This window comes from Protopterus annectens, chromosome 2.part0 (genome assembly GCF_019279795.1).
Source record: "Protopterus annectens isolate FY-2018-M chromosome 2.part0, PAN1.0, whole genome shotgun sequence".
NCBI classification, from domain to species: Eukaryota; Metazoa; Chordata; order Ceratodontiformes; family Protopteridae; genus Protopterus; species Protopterus annectens.
This window is the reverse complement of record NC_056728.1, coordinates 533,685,195-533,696,992: the sequence shown is the minus strand read 5'-3', so window position 1 is coordinate 533,696,992 and position 11,798 is coordinate 533,685,195. Positions and strand designations below refer to the sequence as shown.

General features: G+C 35.2%; 1 pseudogene; it reads right to left on the bottom strand.

Annotated features, from left to right (window-relative positions):
• Positions 1-4,542: 4,542 nt before the first annotated feature.
• LOC122792750 lies at positions 4,543-11,571 on the bottom strand (annotated as a pseudogene).
• Between the last annotated feature and the right edge of the window lie 227 nt (positions 11,572-11,798).

Genomic DNA, 11,798 nt, shown 5'->3' with positions numbered 1-11,798 from the left:
TCTATGCAACATATTACTACCCTGTTAACCACATAGTGAGCAAATTGTAAAGGCCGCACAGCTGCACTCTAAGCTATATTTCAAACAACATATACATATAAAATACATGAAAACACTTTATAATAATCTATAAAAAATAAAATAAAATGAAATGAAATATTATACCCAAAATACATATAAAACAACTACAAATACACAAAACTATATATATATATATATATATATATATATATATATATATATATATATATATATGTCCAGTACAATCATCTTTTCAATCTCCATGCTTCTAAAGTGGGTTTAATCGAGTACGAATGCATCATGATGACATCTATAAAATTGCCAGTGAAAAGCATGTATTACCGTATATCAGTGATGTCTTAGACAAGGTGGCTGGATATGAGAATAATCTCATGTCCATTAAAAGGAGAAAAGTACATAGAGACTTAAATGACTTTGAGCATAATCACGTCTTCACTTGGCCAGCATCCAACGAACAGAGTTCAGGAATGAGTGATAATGCTCTGTCCAATGAGCGTACTGATACACAGCAACCTACCCAATCAGGAGACAGGGTGGGGACAAATGAGACTCTACAGATGCATAAGTAAGGCTAATTGGAAGTGAATGTAACAACAACCAGGGAGAAGAAACAAGAAACATCAGCGGGAACAGCAACTGCGACTTTGTTTGCTAATAACCCTTTTGCTGAACACTTACCTGCTCAAGGTAAAAGCAACTTGAATTTGGCTTCTAATGAACCTGTAGTATGACCAAAGGACAGGAGTTCTTTGTCCAACCAGGTTTTTATGGAACTTCCATTGCCGTTTCGGAAGAAAGAAAGGAATGGAGGGGACAAGGGGGAACAGCAAATAAGGAACAAGAGGAAACTGTTGTTCTAGGAAACTGGTGTCAGAACGATAAAGAAAATGTGGACATAGAACATTTAAACTTGGTATGTAATATTTTTGACAGAATTCTGACAGAGTTTGAACTGAATGTTTTAAATAAGGGTTTATCTTTCATTCCAGCAACAAGAGATGATGTAACTAATACATTGATTGATTTACGCATCTTTATAAGAAATGTAGTATTGAAACTGAGTTTTAACGTCAGTAATAATGGAAATGTTAATGATATGGTGTTCTGGAAACCTAGTAGTTTCATACCTGAATCTTACCCTGTTCTTGAGATTTTTATCAAACTTTGTGAGGATGAAATATATGCAACTTTAGAAAACAATAAAGGGAAGAAAGGCAAGAAAGGCTTTGAGAATTTGACATTTAATGAAAGGAAAGCCTTAATAGCCTTGCAAAATGATATGAATATTATGATAAAACCTGCTGACAAGGGTGGGTTGGTCATTGTTATGAATAGAACTTATTATGTAGATTGTATTAATGAGATGTTACAAGATACAAAAACATATGAGAGGGTGAGTTTTGACGGGTTGGGAGAGTTGGAGCAGCAGTTAGGGGCATATTGAATGCACATTTTGAAAATGGCTTTATGACTAAAGAGCTGCATCAATATTTTTCAGTTTTAAAATCAGTTGCCCCTTCATTTAATGGCCTACCTAAAATACATAAGAACCCCTTGAGACTTCAGTTTAGACCCATTGTAGCAAGGGTAGGCTGGGTGATGGAGCCAATCTCCATATATGTGGAAAAAATATCTTCGTCCTATAGTTGAAATATATACTACTGTTTTAAGAGATTCAGAGCATTTTTTAAAAGATTTGTACACACTCTTTAGAGAGAATATTGATGTTGATACATCTACATTGTTGTTGATTACTATGGATGTGACCTCATTATTTACATCCATTCCTAATAAAGAAGGAGTGGAGATGGTAAAAGGGATCCTTCTTAAGGAAGGACTTTATGATTCTAGTAAAGTGGAGTTTTTGTGTTCTTTAATTACCTTATTAGGTAATTTGCAGGCAATTACTGTAGGCAGATTTCTGGCGTAGCTATGGGCACATCATGTGCCAGTAGCTACACTAACCTGGTTATGGTTGGATGGGAGATGTATTATATTCTGAATTCACCATACAGTAGGTATATTAGATTCTATCATCATTTTTGTGGATGACTTGTTCCTGCTATGGACAGGAGCCAGGAACACTTTCTTTCTTTCTTGGAATTTGTGAATGGCAGTAAACCTGTTTGAAATTTACTTAGAAATGCTCTTTACATTCAGTAGATTTCTTAGATCTGGTGGTGTTTAAAGATCAACAAGGGAATCTTCAGACAGGAATGTATAGGAAGGACTGCTTTCATCCCACATATGTGCATCGAACTAGTATGCACCCCAATCATGTTTTCAGCAATGTATTGAAAGAACAGATGGTTAGGACCAGTAGACTCACTGTGAATGATGTGGACTTTGATAATAATTTAGAGCAGATGGGACTTGAGTTCCAGCAGAGGGGATATAAAGTAAGTGATATATGTAGGACACAAGAGATAGTGAAGAGAGATAGGGGAACAGCAGTTAGGCCATATATCTCTGCACCATGGATAGATGATAGGGTAGATAAGGTAGGCTGAGTGAAATGCCATTTATGTTAACCTATTCCACAGGTGATCAGCAGCTGAAAGATATTTATCGGAAACATTGGCATGTATTACAGGCAGACTCCAGGATATCAGGTTTAGTTGGAATACAACCTAAATATGGGTACAAGAATAAAAGATCACTTAAGTATAGGTTATGCTATTCGAAGATCACTGAGTGTTCAGTTCATATTTAGGGTGGCTATGGGACACATAAATGTGTGGGTATTGTGAATATATAGATGAAACAGATATGTGTATCCATCCATTTACTGGACAGGAATATAAGCTGAAGGCCCGAGCTGACTGTAACACCAAGAATTTTGTTTATTTAGCTAGACTTGTAAAATGCCCATCATTTTATGTGGCAAGATCAACAGGAGGCTGAGGGAAAGGGTTTGAGATCACCTATATTGTGCCTGCAGAGGTCTGAAATATAGTGCCATAGCCAAACATAGATATGTTGCTTAGCGACATAGAAATGCACATTGTTCCACTGAATGATTAGATTTAAGAGGAAGAAATACATGTGGAGTATTTTGTGGTGTGTTAAGATCTGATTAAGCGACAGTGTTTGTGAAAGTGCTTATCGAAATAAAATGACCCTTTGGTTTTATGCCGTGGTGGTTTCTGCTCTGTGAAGTTTGGATTTTATACATTTTCTTTGCTTTTCTCAGAGCAGTTCATTGCCTGGATTATTTTGTGGACTTGGATTACTTTAAAATAAGTGATCACTGAAACACAGACTACAGCATTATGGACTTCAACAAGCACTGCTCACAGATACCCAACAGTGGGTAGCCAAGTATACACAACAGAAATATTAACTTTTCTTTACTGAGCACAAGTCTTATTTGGTGTAGCGGTCTCACATGGATGTATGAGATGGTTTATTAGGCCTTTCAATTCATGTTTTCATAATATTAGAAAGTCTTACTAGGGATGAGCATTATGCTGACTGGCATAATGGTTAAGGTTATTACCTCACAGACAAGAGGTACATGGTTTGATTCTCACTGAGGGAAATTGGCTAAGCTTAAAATAGCCCACAGGAGCAGTTAGCCTAGAAGTTACCTGTGACCCTATAAAGAATGTGGTCTTAACACATTGATAAGCAATGTCTTCTGGTAACAGTAAAAAATAAAAGCTGAATATAGAGAATTATACAAAAAGTATGTGATGCATTGCTTTGGATGCAAATGAAATAGTACTGTGGAAGCTCTCTGCTGCCCCTGTGATTCCGGTCTTTGCATATCTAATTGCCATTTTCATTTATTTAAAGTACAACAATGAGGGGAAGTAAAATACAACCTCTTATTGAAGTATTAATTTTAGTAGACAAAAACACATTTGTAGAAATAGTAGTAATTGGGCAACAACATCCAAAACTAGACATATTATGCTTTAATAGGCATTGTTTTCTGATACCCACATAGTCAAAATTAATATCAGTTAAGAATCTGTGAAATCTGCTTAAAAGAAAAAAAAGACCACCTCTCGGTAAAAGCGTGGCCACCATTTTGTATACATTTATGAGAACAGACTGACCATAACATGAGTCAGGACAAATGAAATGTTTTTGTTTAACAAAAAAAAAAACTTTACACATCCAGCATATTTAGTAGGCTAAAGTGACACTACTGACAAAAAAGCTTCTGTACTGGCTCATATTCCAAATGATAATCAACAATATTATTTATATAGCACTGCTATATATCCCACCTTTCTCATCAGCACTGCTAATATGCCACCATACTGAAACTAAAGTAAGAAACTCAGTGCAAACAGCACCTAAAAGGTGACAACTCATAAAGAAAAGTAACCTACAAAAAGCATTGTGAGAAGTCCAGAAAGCACCCAGAAGTAAAAGCAAAAATAAACTGTTTATTCCAATAGAATCCTTAAAATAAAATTAGCTGAAAAACATGCATTTTCAAAGACTGGGCATCCAGTAGATAAAATGACTTCTTCATGGCTCTTCAATTCAAAAAATGGTCACTTCATTTTCATACTCCTTTGGAGGAGATACAGCAATAAATATTTTTAAATTTTTAAATATATATTTTTTCATCATTTTTTAATTTATTTATTTTTCACCATATTTTAAGCAACTAAGATTCAGTGGCATGCAATTCTTGCATTACATATTAGGTGTTTTTAACTATGTGTAGCTCAGCCTTTTAGGATTCTTGGTTTTGATGTATAAATATGTCACCTGATTTAAACTGTTTTATTAAGACTTTAAATTGATTAATTGAATTATTGAATGGAAAACGTCATTGGATATATACTTATATATAAAGTTTCCAGTATTAGTGGGATTTCATCTGATGAAGTTTGTCTATTTGCAGACAAAAGCGCTCATGTTATTTTACCTGTATTATTGATTTTCATTAAAGGATTTGGCTCCTACCAGGTGAACAGTGATTTTTTACTAGTTTTGATCCATTTTCTGGTTTAGCGGTGTTTGTTCTTGTTCTGTTCACCGGAAAGAGCCACCTGGTTTGGATTCCAATAGAGTGATTATTTCCAGTTTTGAAAAAATCAGCAACTTTAATTTTAATTATTGTCATCCCACTTATACTGATACTGTTGTTGCAGCAACTTGCTTTGACTGTCCTCCAAGATGAACCAGTCACCTAATGATTCCACCCTTTTGGGAGTGGATAATGTGTTGGATTCAAGTGTTACGTGGATTCAAACTCAAAATGAAGTATTTCATTTGAGAGAAGAATTGTCTTCTCTCCGAGGAGATTTAACTAAATTGATTGACCTGTTTACGCAAAAAGAACCACCAGAGGGAGCCATCGCCATTCGTAGTCAAACCTCCACGGGTCCGAAACCACCTGTGACCTCATCTCCTACTTCCGTTCATGGAGACCTTGGTGAAGGTACGAGTTCAGCAGGCGAGGACCAGCCTAGTAGAAGAAACACGAAATTTGGCGCTCCAGCGTTACAGGAAAACAACCAACCTAACTGTTTTTTAGATGCAGGAGATTCACGTGGGTTTCAACGATCAACGAACACCAAAGGTACTGTTTCTGATTCATTTAAAAACTATCCCCACAACGGTTCAGCTCCACCCATTTCACGAACTGATACAGGGGCTGACACTATTCGTAAAACCTCGTATCAAGGTATTTTGGAAAAGAAATTTGTTTTCCTTGATACCACTGACAAGGGGAACTATAATGTTATAAGAAAATCTTCCTATCGTGATGGAAACTTTGCCTTAAGTCTCAGAGACTCTATTTATGGTTTTGAAAAATCTTTATACAAGTTTAAATGTCTACAAATTGAAAACAATTATTTACACTTGTGTTTAAATAATAAGATAGTCCCTCAGGGGCTTCGTTTTTACAAATATCCTTTTGGTATTTCTTATACTGACAATATTACTAAAGAATTTCAGTGTTTCTTTGATGAATGTGGTTCTTCCTTGGTGTTAAAGTTAATAAAATACAATGAAGTGCATTTAAACAGTTTATTGACAGAAGTTAATAACTTGCACCAAAGCATTACTAATGACTTATTGTTTGAACAATACCAAGAATTGTTTGAAAGAACTTTAAAGAGAATTGATGTTAAAGTAGACAAAGTATTCGAAAGGAAACAGAAAAAATTCTTTAGGGACAAGGGACAATATGAGACTGGGAAAAGTTATCCCCAACCTATTTTCACTACCAAACCTTTTTTTCAACCAGGATCTAGGGAGGGGCAAAACAGGAGAACAGGTGTAGCACTCCCTGGTAATAGACATGATATGAGAAATGAAAGAGTTTTATTTAATGATAGAAATTACACCAGGGATCCTTTTGTTACGCATTCGCGTACATTGGATGAACTGGATTCTTTTCAGGAACCGAATGAAGTTTTTTTAGGTCCACGGAGGTCAGAACGCCTAGCCAACAAAAATCAGAACGCCCCTACCACAGATTCTCATTCTCACTTGAAAAATCAGGATTGGAACCACAGGGGGAACAGGGAGAGATAGATGCCATAACTATACATCCAAATGGAATAGTCTCTGAACACCATGGATACAAAATATATAATTACACTGATTTAATATTGGAGAAAACCCATTTCAACTTGTTTTCCAAAGGATTTAAATTTGTAAAAAGTTTCAAAGGAGATTTGGCTCAAATTTTAATAGATTTAAAACTGTTTCTTAGGAAGTTAAACCTTACTATTATGCACAATAAAGGGGTCTCTGAGAAGTCTGTGGGGACCAGCGACAACCTCAGTATTACCAGAAGGAGTGTATTTAACCCCCCCCCCTCCATCCACTTCTCAATATATTTGAGAATGTAGTTACCAGAGAAATATATGATTCATATGATAAAAATACAAATGTTTTTTGGCAGAACTACAATTTAAAACAAGACGAAGCTAATCTATTAGAGGATTTAAAACATAACAAAAATCTACATTTTATGGAACCAGACAAGGGTGGTGGATTGGTAATTTTTAAACAAATTGATTATAAAAATGCTTTAAACAAAATTTTGACACAGGATGACACATATTGTTTGGTTTCCTATAACGAGATTCAGATTGCTTATAGTAGAATAGATTTTCTTCTCGAAGAATATCTAGTTGAACAGCGTATCAACCAGACTACTACCATTTTCTTCGACAACTCTATCCCATTATTCCTGTTTTTTTTGGGATACCTAAAATTCACAAGAGTATTGCTCAACCTCCATTCAGGCCTATAGTTTCCGCTCGTGGATCCAAGACCCATCCTCTTGCTGTATTTATTGATCAAAATTTTAACAAGATAGTTAATCAACAGAAACATCTTATCAAGGATTCATGGGATTTTTTAGGAAGGATTAATAATGATTTATCGGCCAAAGACAGTCTTTTCATCACCATTGATGTGAAAGACTTATTTTCCTGTATCCCAAGGAAGGATGGGTTTGAATTTTTTGAGGCAAGCATTCATAAATATTCAGATTTAACATTGGATAGGAAATGTTTGTTATTAGAACTAATGGAAATTGTTTTGGATAACAATTTTATCACTTTTGAAGGTGTTTTTTACAAGCAAGTAAGTGGAGTTGCCATGGGGGCGGCCTGCGCCCCCATTTATGCTAACTTGGTTTTACTAGAATGGGAAACCCTTTACATTTTTCAGAGTGCATTTATTACCAAAATAAAAGCTTATTTTAGATTCTTGGATGACATTTTTGTCATTTGGGAAGGGACCCAGGAAGAGTTAGATCAATTTATGTTTTACATCAACGGATCCACCTCTTTTTTGTCCTTTACTTACCAAGCCAACAGGGATGTTATTAATTACCTGGATATTACACTTATAAAAACTTCTAGTGGCTTCAAATCCAAGGTATATAGAAAACCAACCTGGTGTAACAGTTATCTCCACTTTGACAGCCAACACCCTTACTTTCAGAAAAAAGTATTGTTAAAGGACAAGCTGTCAGAGTGGCGAGGATGACATCCAATTTTGATGACCTTACACAAGAATTTTTTCTATTGGGCAAAATGTTTTGTGAGAGGGGTTACCCCAGGGAGTTAGTTGTTGAGATATTGACCGAAGTCCATCAGGGATGGGGTACTCGTTTTAAACCTCTACTTGGTCATCCCAGTTCTATTACAGCTACATCAGAAATTATATCTAAAGATTTCTCGGGATCATGTTCTATCCAACATAACAATTTCTCATTGACTTTTAAAAGGATCTTACAAGAAAATTGGTCAATACTTAAGACAAACACTGATATAACAGGGATTGTAGGAAATAAACCTACTTTCATTCATCGAGTGGGTAACAACTTTAAGAGAATTCTGGAAGGAAGGGATCATTCTTCTAGGAATACCAGGGGTACCCACCCATGTGGCAGATGTGCCCAATGTTCTTGTATTAACACTTCAAACAGCATTAGCTTGAACAATGGTCTGGGCAGTATAGTAAAATTTTGTAGGGGCAATTGTCATACTTCAATGGTAGTGCATTTGGCAACTTGTTGCCATTGCCCTAGTTTCTACGTGGGCAAAACGGAGCGTCATTTGAAAGAAAGGATATACGAACATAGAAATGACATCAAAACTAAAAAAGAAACAAGTGCGTTATACAAACACACCACTTCTTGTCATTTCTCTCCATTATTTAAATTTGGAATTATTGATGTAGTGGATGTAGAAATTAGAGGGGGAGATGCTAAGAATGTTTTGTTGCAGAAGGAGATAAGATGGCAACTGAGATTAAAGTCCAACATTCCCCCAGGTTAAATGAATACATCAACATAAAAGCCATTCTAGCAGGCAAAGCTAATTTTGTTTAAATTTCTTTTAAATATATATTTTTTCATCATTTTTTAATTTATTTATTTTTCACCATATTTTAAGCAACTAAGATTCAGTGGCATGCAATTCTTGCATTACATATTAGGTGTTTTTAACTATGTGTAGCTCAGCCTTTTTGGGCTTCTTGGTTTTGATGTATAAATATGTCACCTGATTTAAACTGTTTTATTAAGACTTTAAATTGATTAATTGAATTATTGAATGGAAAACGTCATTGGATATATACTTATATATAAAGTTTCCAGTATTAGTGGGATTTCATCTGATGAAGTTTGTCTATTTGCAGACGAAAGCGCTCATGTTATTTTACCTGTATTATTGATTTTCATTAAAGGATTTGGCTCCTACCAGGTGAACAGTGATTTTTTACTAGTTTTGATCCATTTTCTGGTTTAGAGATACAGCAATAACCAAGTCAATCCAATCCAGGGTTGTCTGAGTCTCAGGTAAGGTAGCACCAGTGAAAATCTTCCCATTCACAGCCAAAACCTCATCCCATTAACTATTCTTCCATGCTTGTCTGCTGCTGCACCTTCTTTGTAAATGGCAGAAACAACAATCTCCCCAAGAGGGGAATCAATGCCTCCTTCCAATGCAACATCCAGGCTGCCTTCCTTTTTAATCCATAATAATCGTACATTTTTATCAACAACCTGATAAGCACTAAACATGGAATATGGGTCAAAGTCTTCCACATATTTCTGGAATCCCAGTCCTTCAGATTTGACTGCTGCCCTGAGGATCAAGGTCAGGTGGCAACATTACAGGCTTGCTGACTAATGGATTAGCAGGACATTATTGACTAGGTGAACTCGGTATAAATAGCAGTGGGCTGCCTGATAATGATGACATCTTACTGACATGAGATGTATTTCATATTACCTCTGGAGTTTCTTTCCCTGCAGAAGAAATTTGCTCTAGTCGAGTCAGACAAAGATGCTCAACCTAGTGTTGAACTTTTTCTGACTCCCCTAATTCTTCTCTCTCTTTCTCTGATACCTCTTGTACTAATCGACTTATGTTCAGCTGTTTTTCTTTCTCAAGCATGTCTTCTTTTTCTCTTGCAAGTTTCTGTTCAAATTCCATTTCTTTCGTAGCAGAAACCATGATGAAGGAGGGATAAGATTCCACTAAACACTTTATTAAAAAGCAAATAAGTAAAGTAGATTCCTCTAGCACCTCTGTTCACTAGTATAACATATCCCTCCAATAAAATCCTTATATATAAAAGCATGCTTATAAATTAATGAATTAAATATATTATTATTAAGACAAAAATAGATCAATTCAATAATAAAATGTGTTTTAGTATTATCCCCCAGAAAATGAAACAAAGCCTCTATTCCAAAAACAAGATTTCATACTCATACAAAAATTAACCACATCTATCACTGTAAAATACAAATCTTCTGACCAAACTAACATTTTTATTTTATTCATTAAATCAAACACATCTTGTATGTATAAAAGTAATTTGATTACTTCCATTAACGAGTACTTATGTAAAAAAGCAAGATAAATTATGAGTAAAATATTCACAGGCCGAAACAATAGGCCAACCAGGTGGGTCATTCAAATTTTTACGAATCTTCATCAGGCAAAAAAGAAAATGAGATATAGTGCAATTTTTTTTTACTAACCTTGTAGTCAGTATCTTCATAAGAAAAATAATTTAACCTACAACCCTTGTTTAATAATTCCTTGTATTCCTCCAAAGCTTTTTTATATACTTCTAAGTCCACTATTACATAAAATTCATGATCATCTAAATGTTGGTGACACATCCTTAAATAGTGAGTATAATGCATAACTACTAATTTTCACCCTTTATCTGCTGGTTTAAAATCCAGATCCCTTTTCTGGCATAAACTTTGCCACTCACTTTTTTTTAAATTGCAGTGTATATTTGCCTTGTTGCCATAGACTTTACTATATTCCTTTTCAACAATATAGTTCAATGAAGCAGAAAAACATTGAATTACTTCATTATTAAAAGGGGGTATAAAACTGCTCTTGTAAATTATACCTTCAGTATCAAACTGACAGTAAGCATTACAGTCACATTCAGAATAACATGAAAACAAGCTGTTGTCTCTGTCATCAATATCACTGAGAACATTTGGGATCACTTCAAGGACTTTAATATTTTTATTGTCCCCTTTAAAATAGGCAGGTGAGCTGAGGCACTAGAGAAATTTTGCATTACTTATTTGCTTTTTTAATAAAGTGTTTAGTGGAATCTTGTCCATGCTTCATCGTGGTTTCTGCTATTCTAAAGTTTTGTGGTGGTTGCTAATCCATTTTTTTTCTTACTCTTCTTTTGTTCAGTAAATGATTTGGTCCTGGATTTTTTTCCTTTCTCTTCTGTTCTGCTGTTTTTTTCTGCATTCTGCTTGCTCCATCCATGTCCTCCTCTCCACCTTGTTTACTTTTAGAAGGTGATGGTTCTGGAGGTAGCTGGATGTCTTTGCTCACAGGCACATGACTCTTGGGCTGCTCCTTTTTGAGCCCAGTCTTCTTCCCATTCCTTTTTAAATTTTTCTTCTTGTGCCACTATCTGTTTAGTTTCTTTGCAATATCTTTCTACTTCCGCTGCTGCCTTCTGTGCCATCTCTTGCTTTCTTATCATTTCCTTTTCCTGCTGCTCTTTAATAATCTTATTTGGTTCCATCACTATCATAATCAACGCCCTTTTTCCTCATTTTTCTAAATTTGGTCAGGGTATTGCTTCAACTGTCACCATCTCTTTCAATGCAGTGCCATTGTCTTACCTTCTACAGCAGTCCTGCCTTCTTTCTGTCTCTCATAAATCTGATTTAGTAATCATCATTTGTTTTCCTGCACATTGTGATTGTACCTTTCTATTCTACTTTCTTCAACCTTCACTGTAACCAGGGTGAGTTTGTC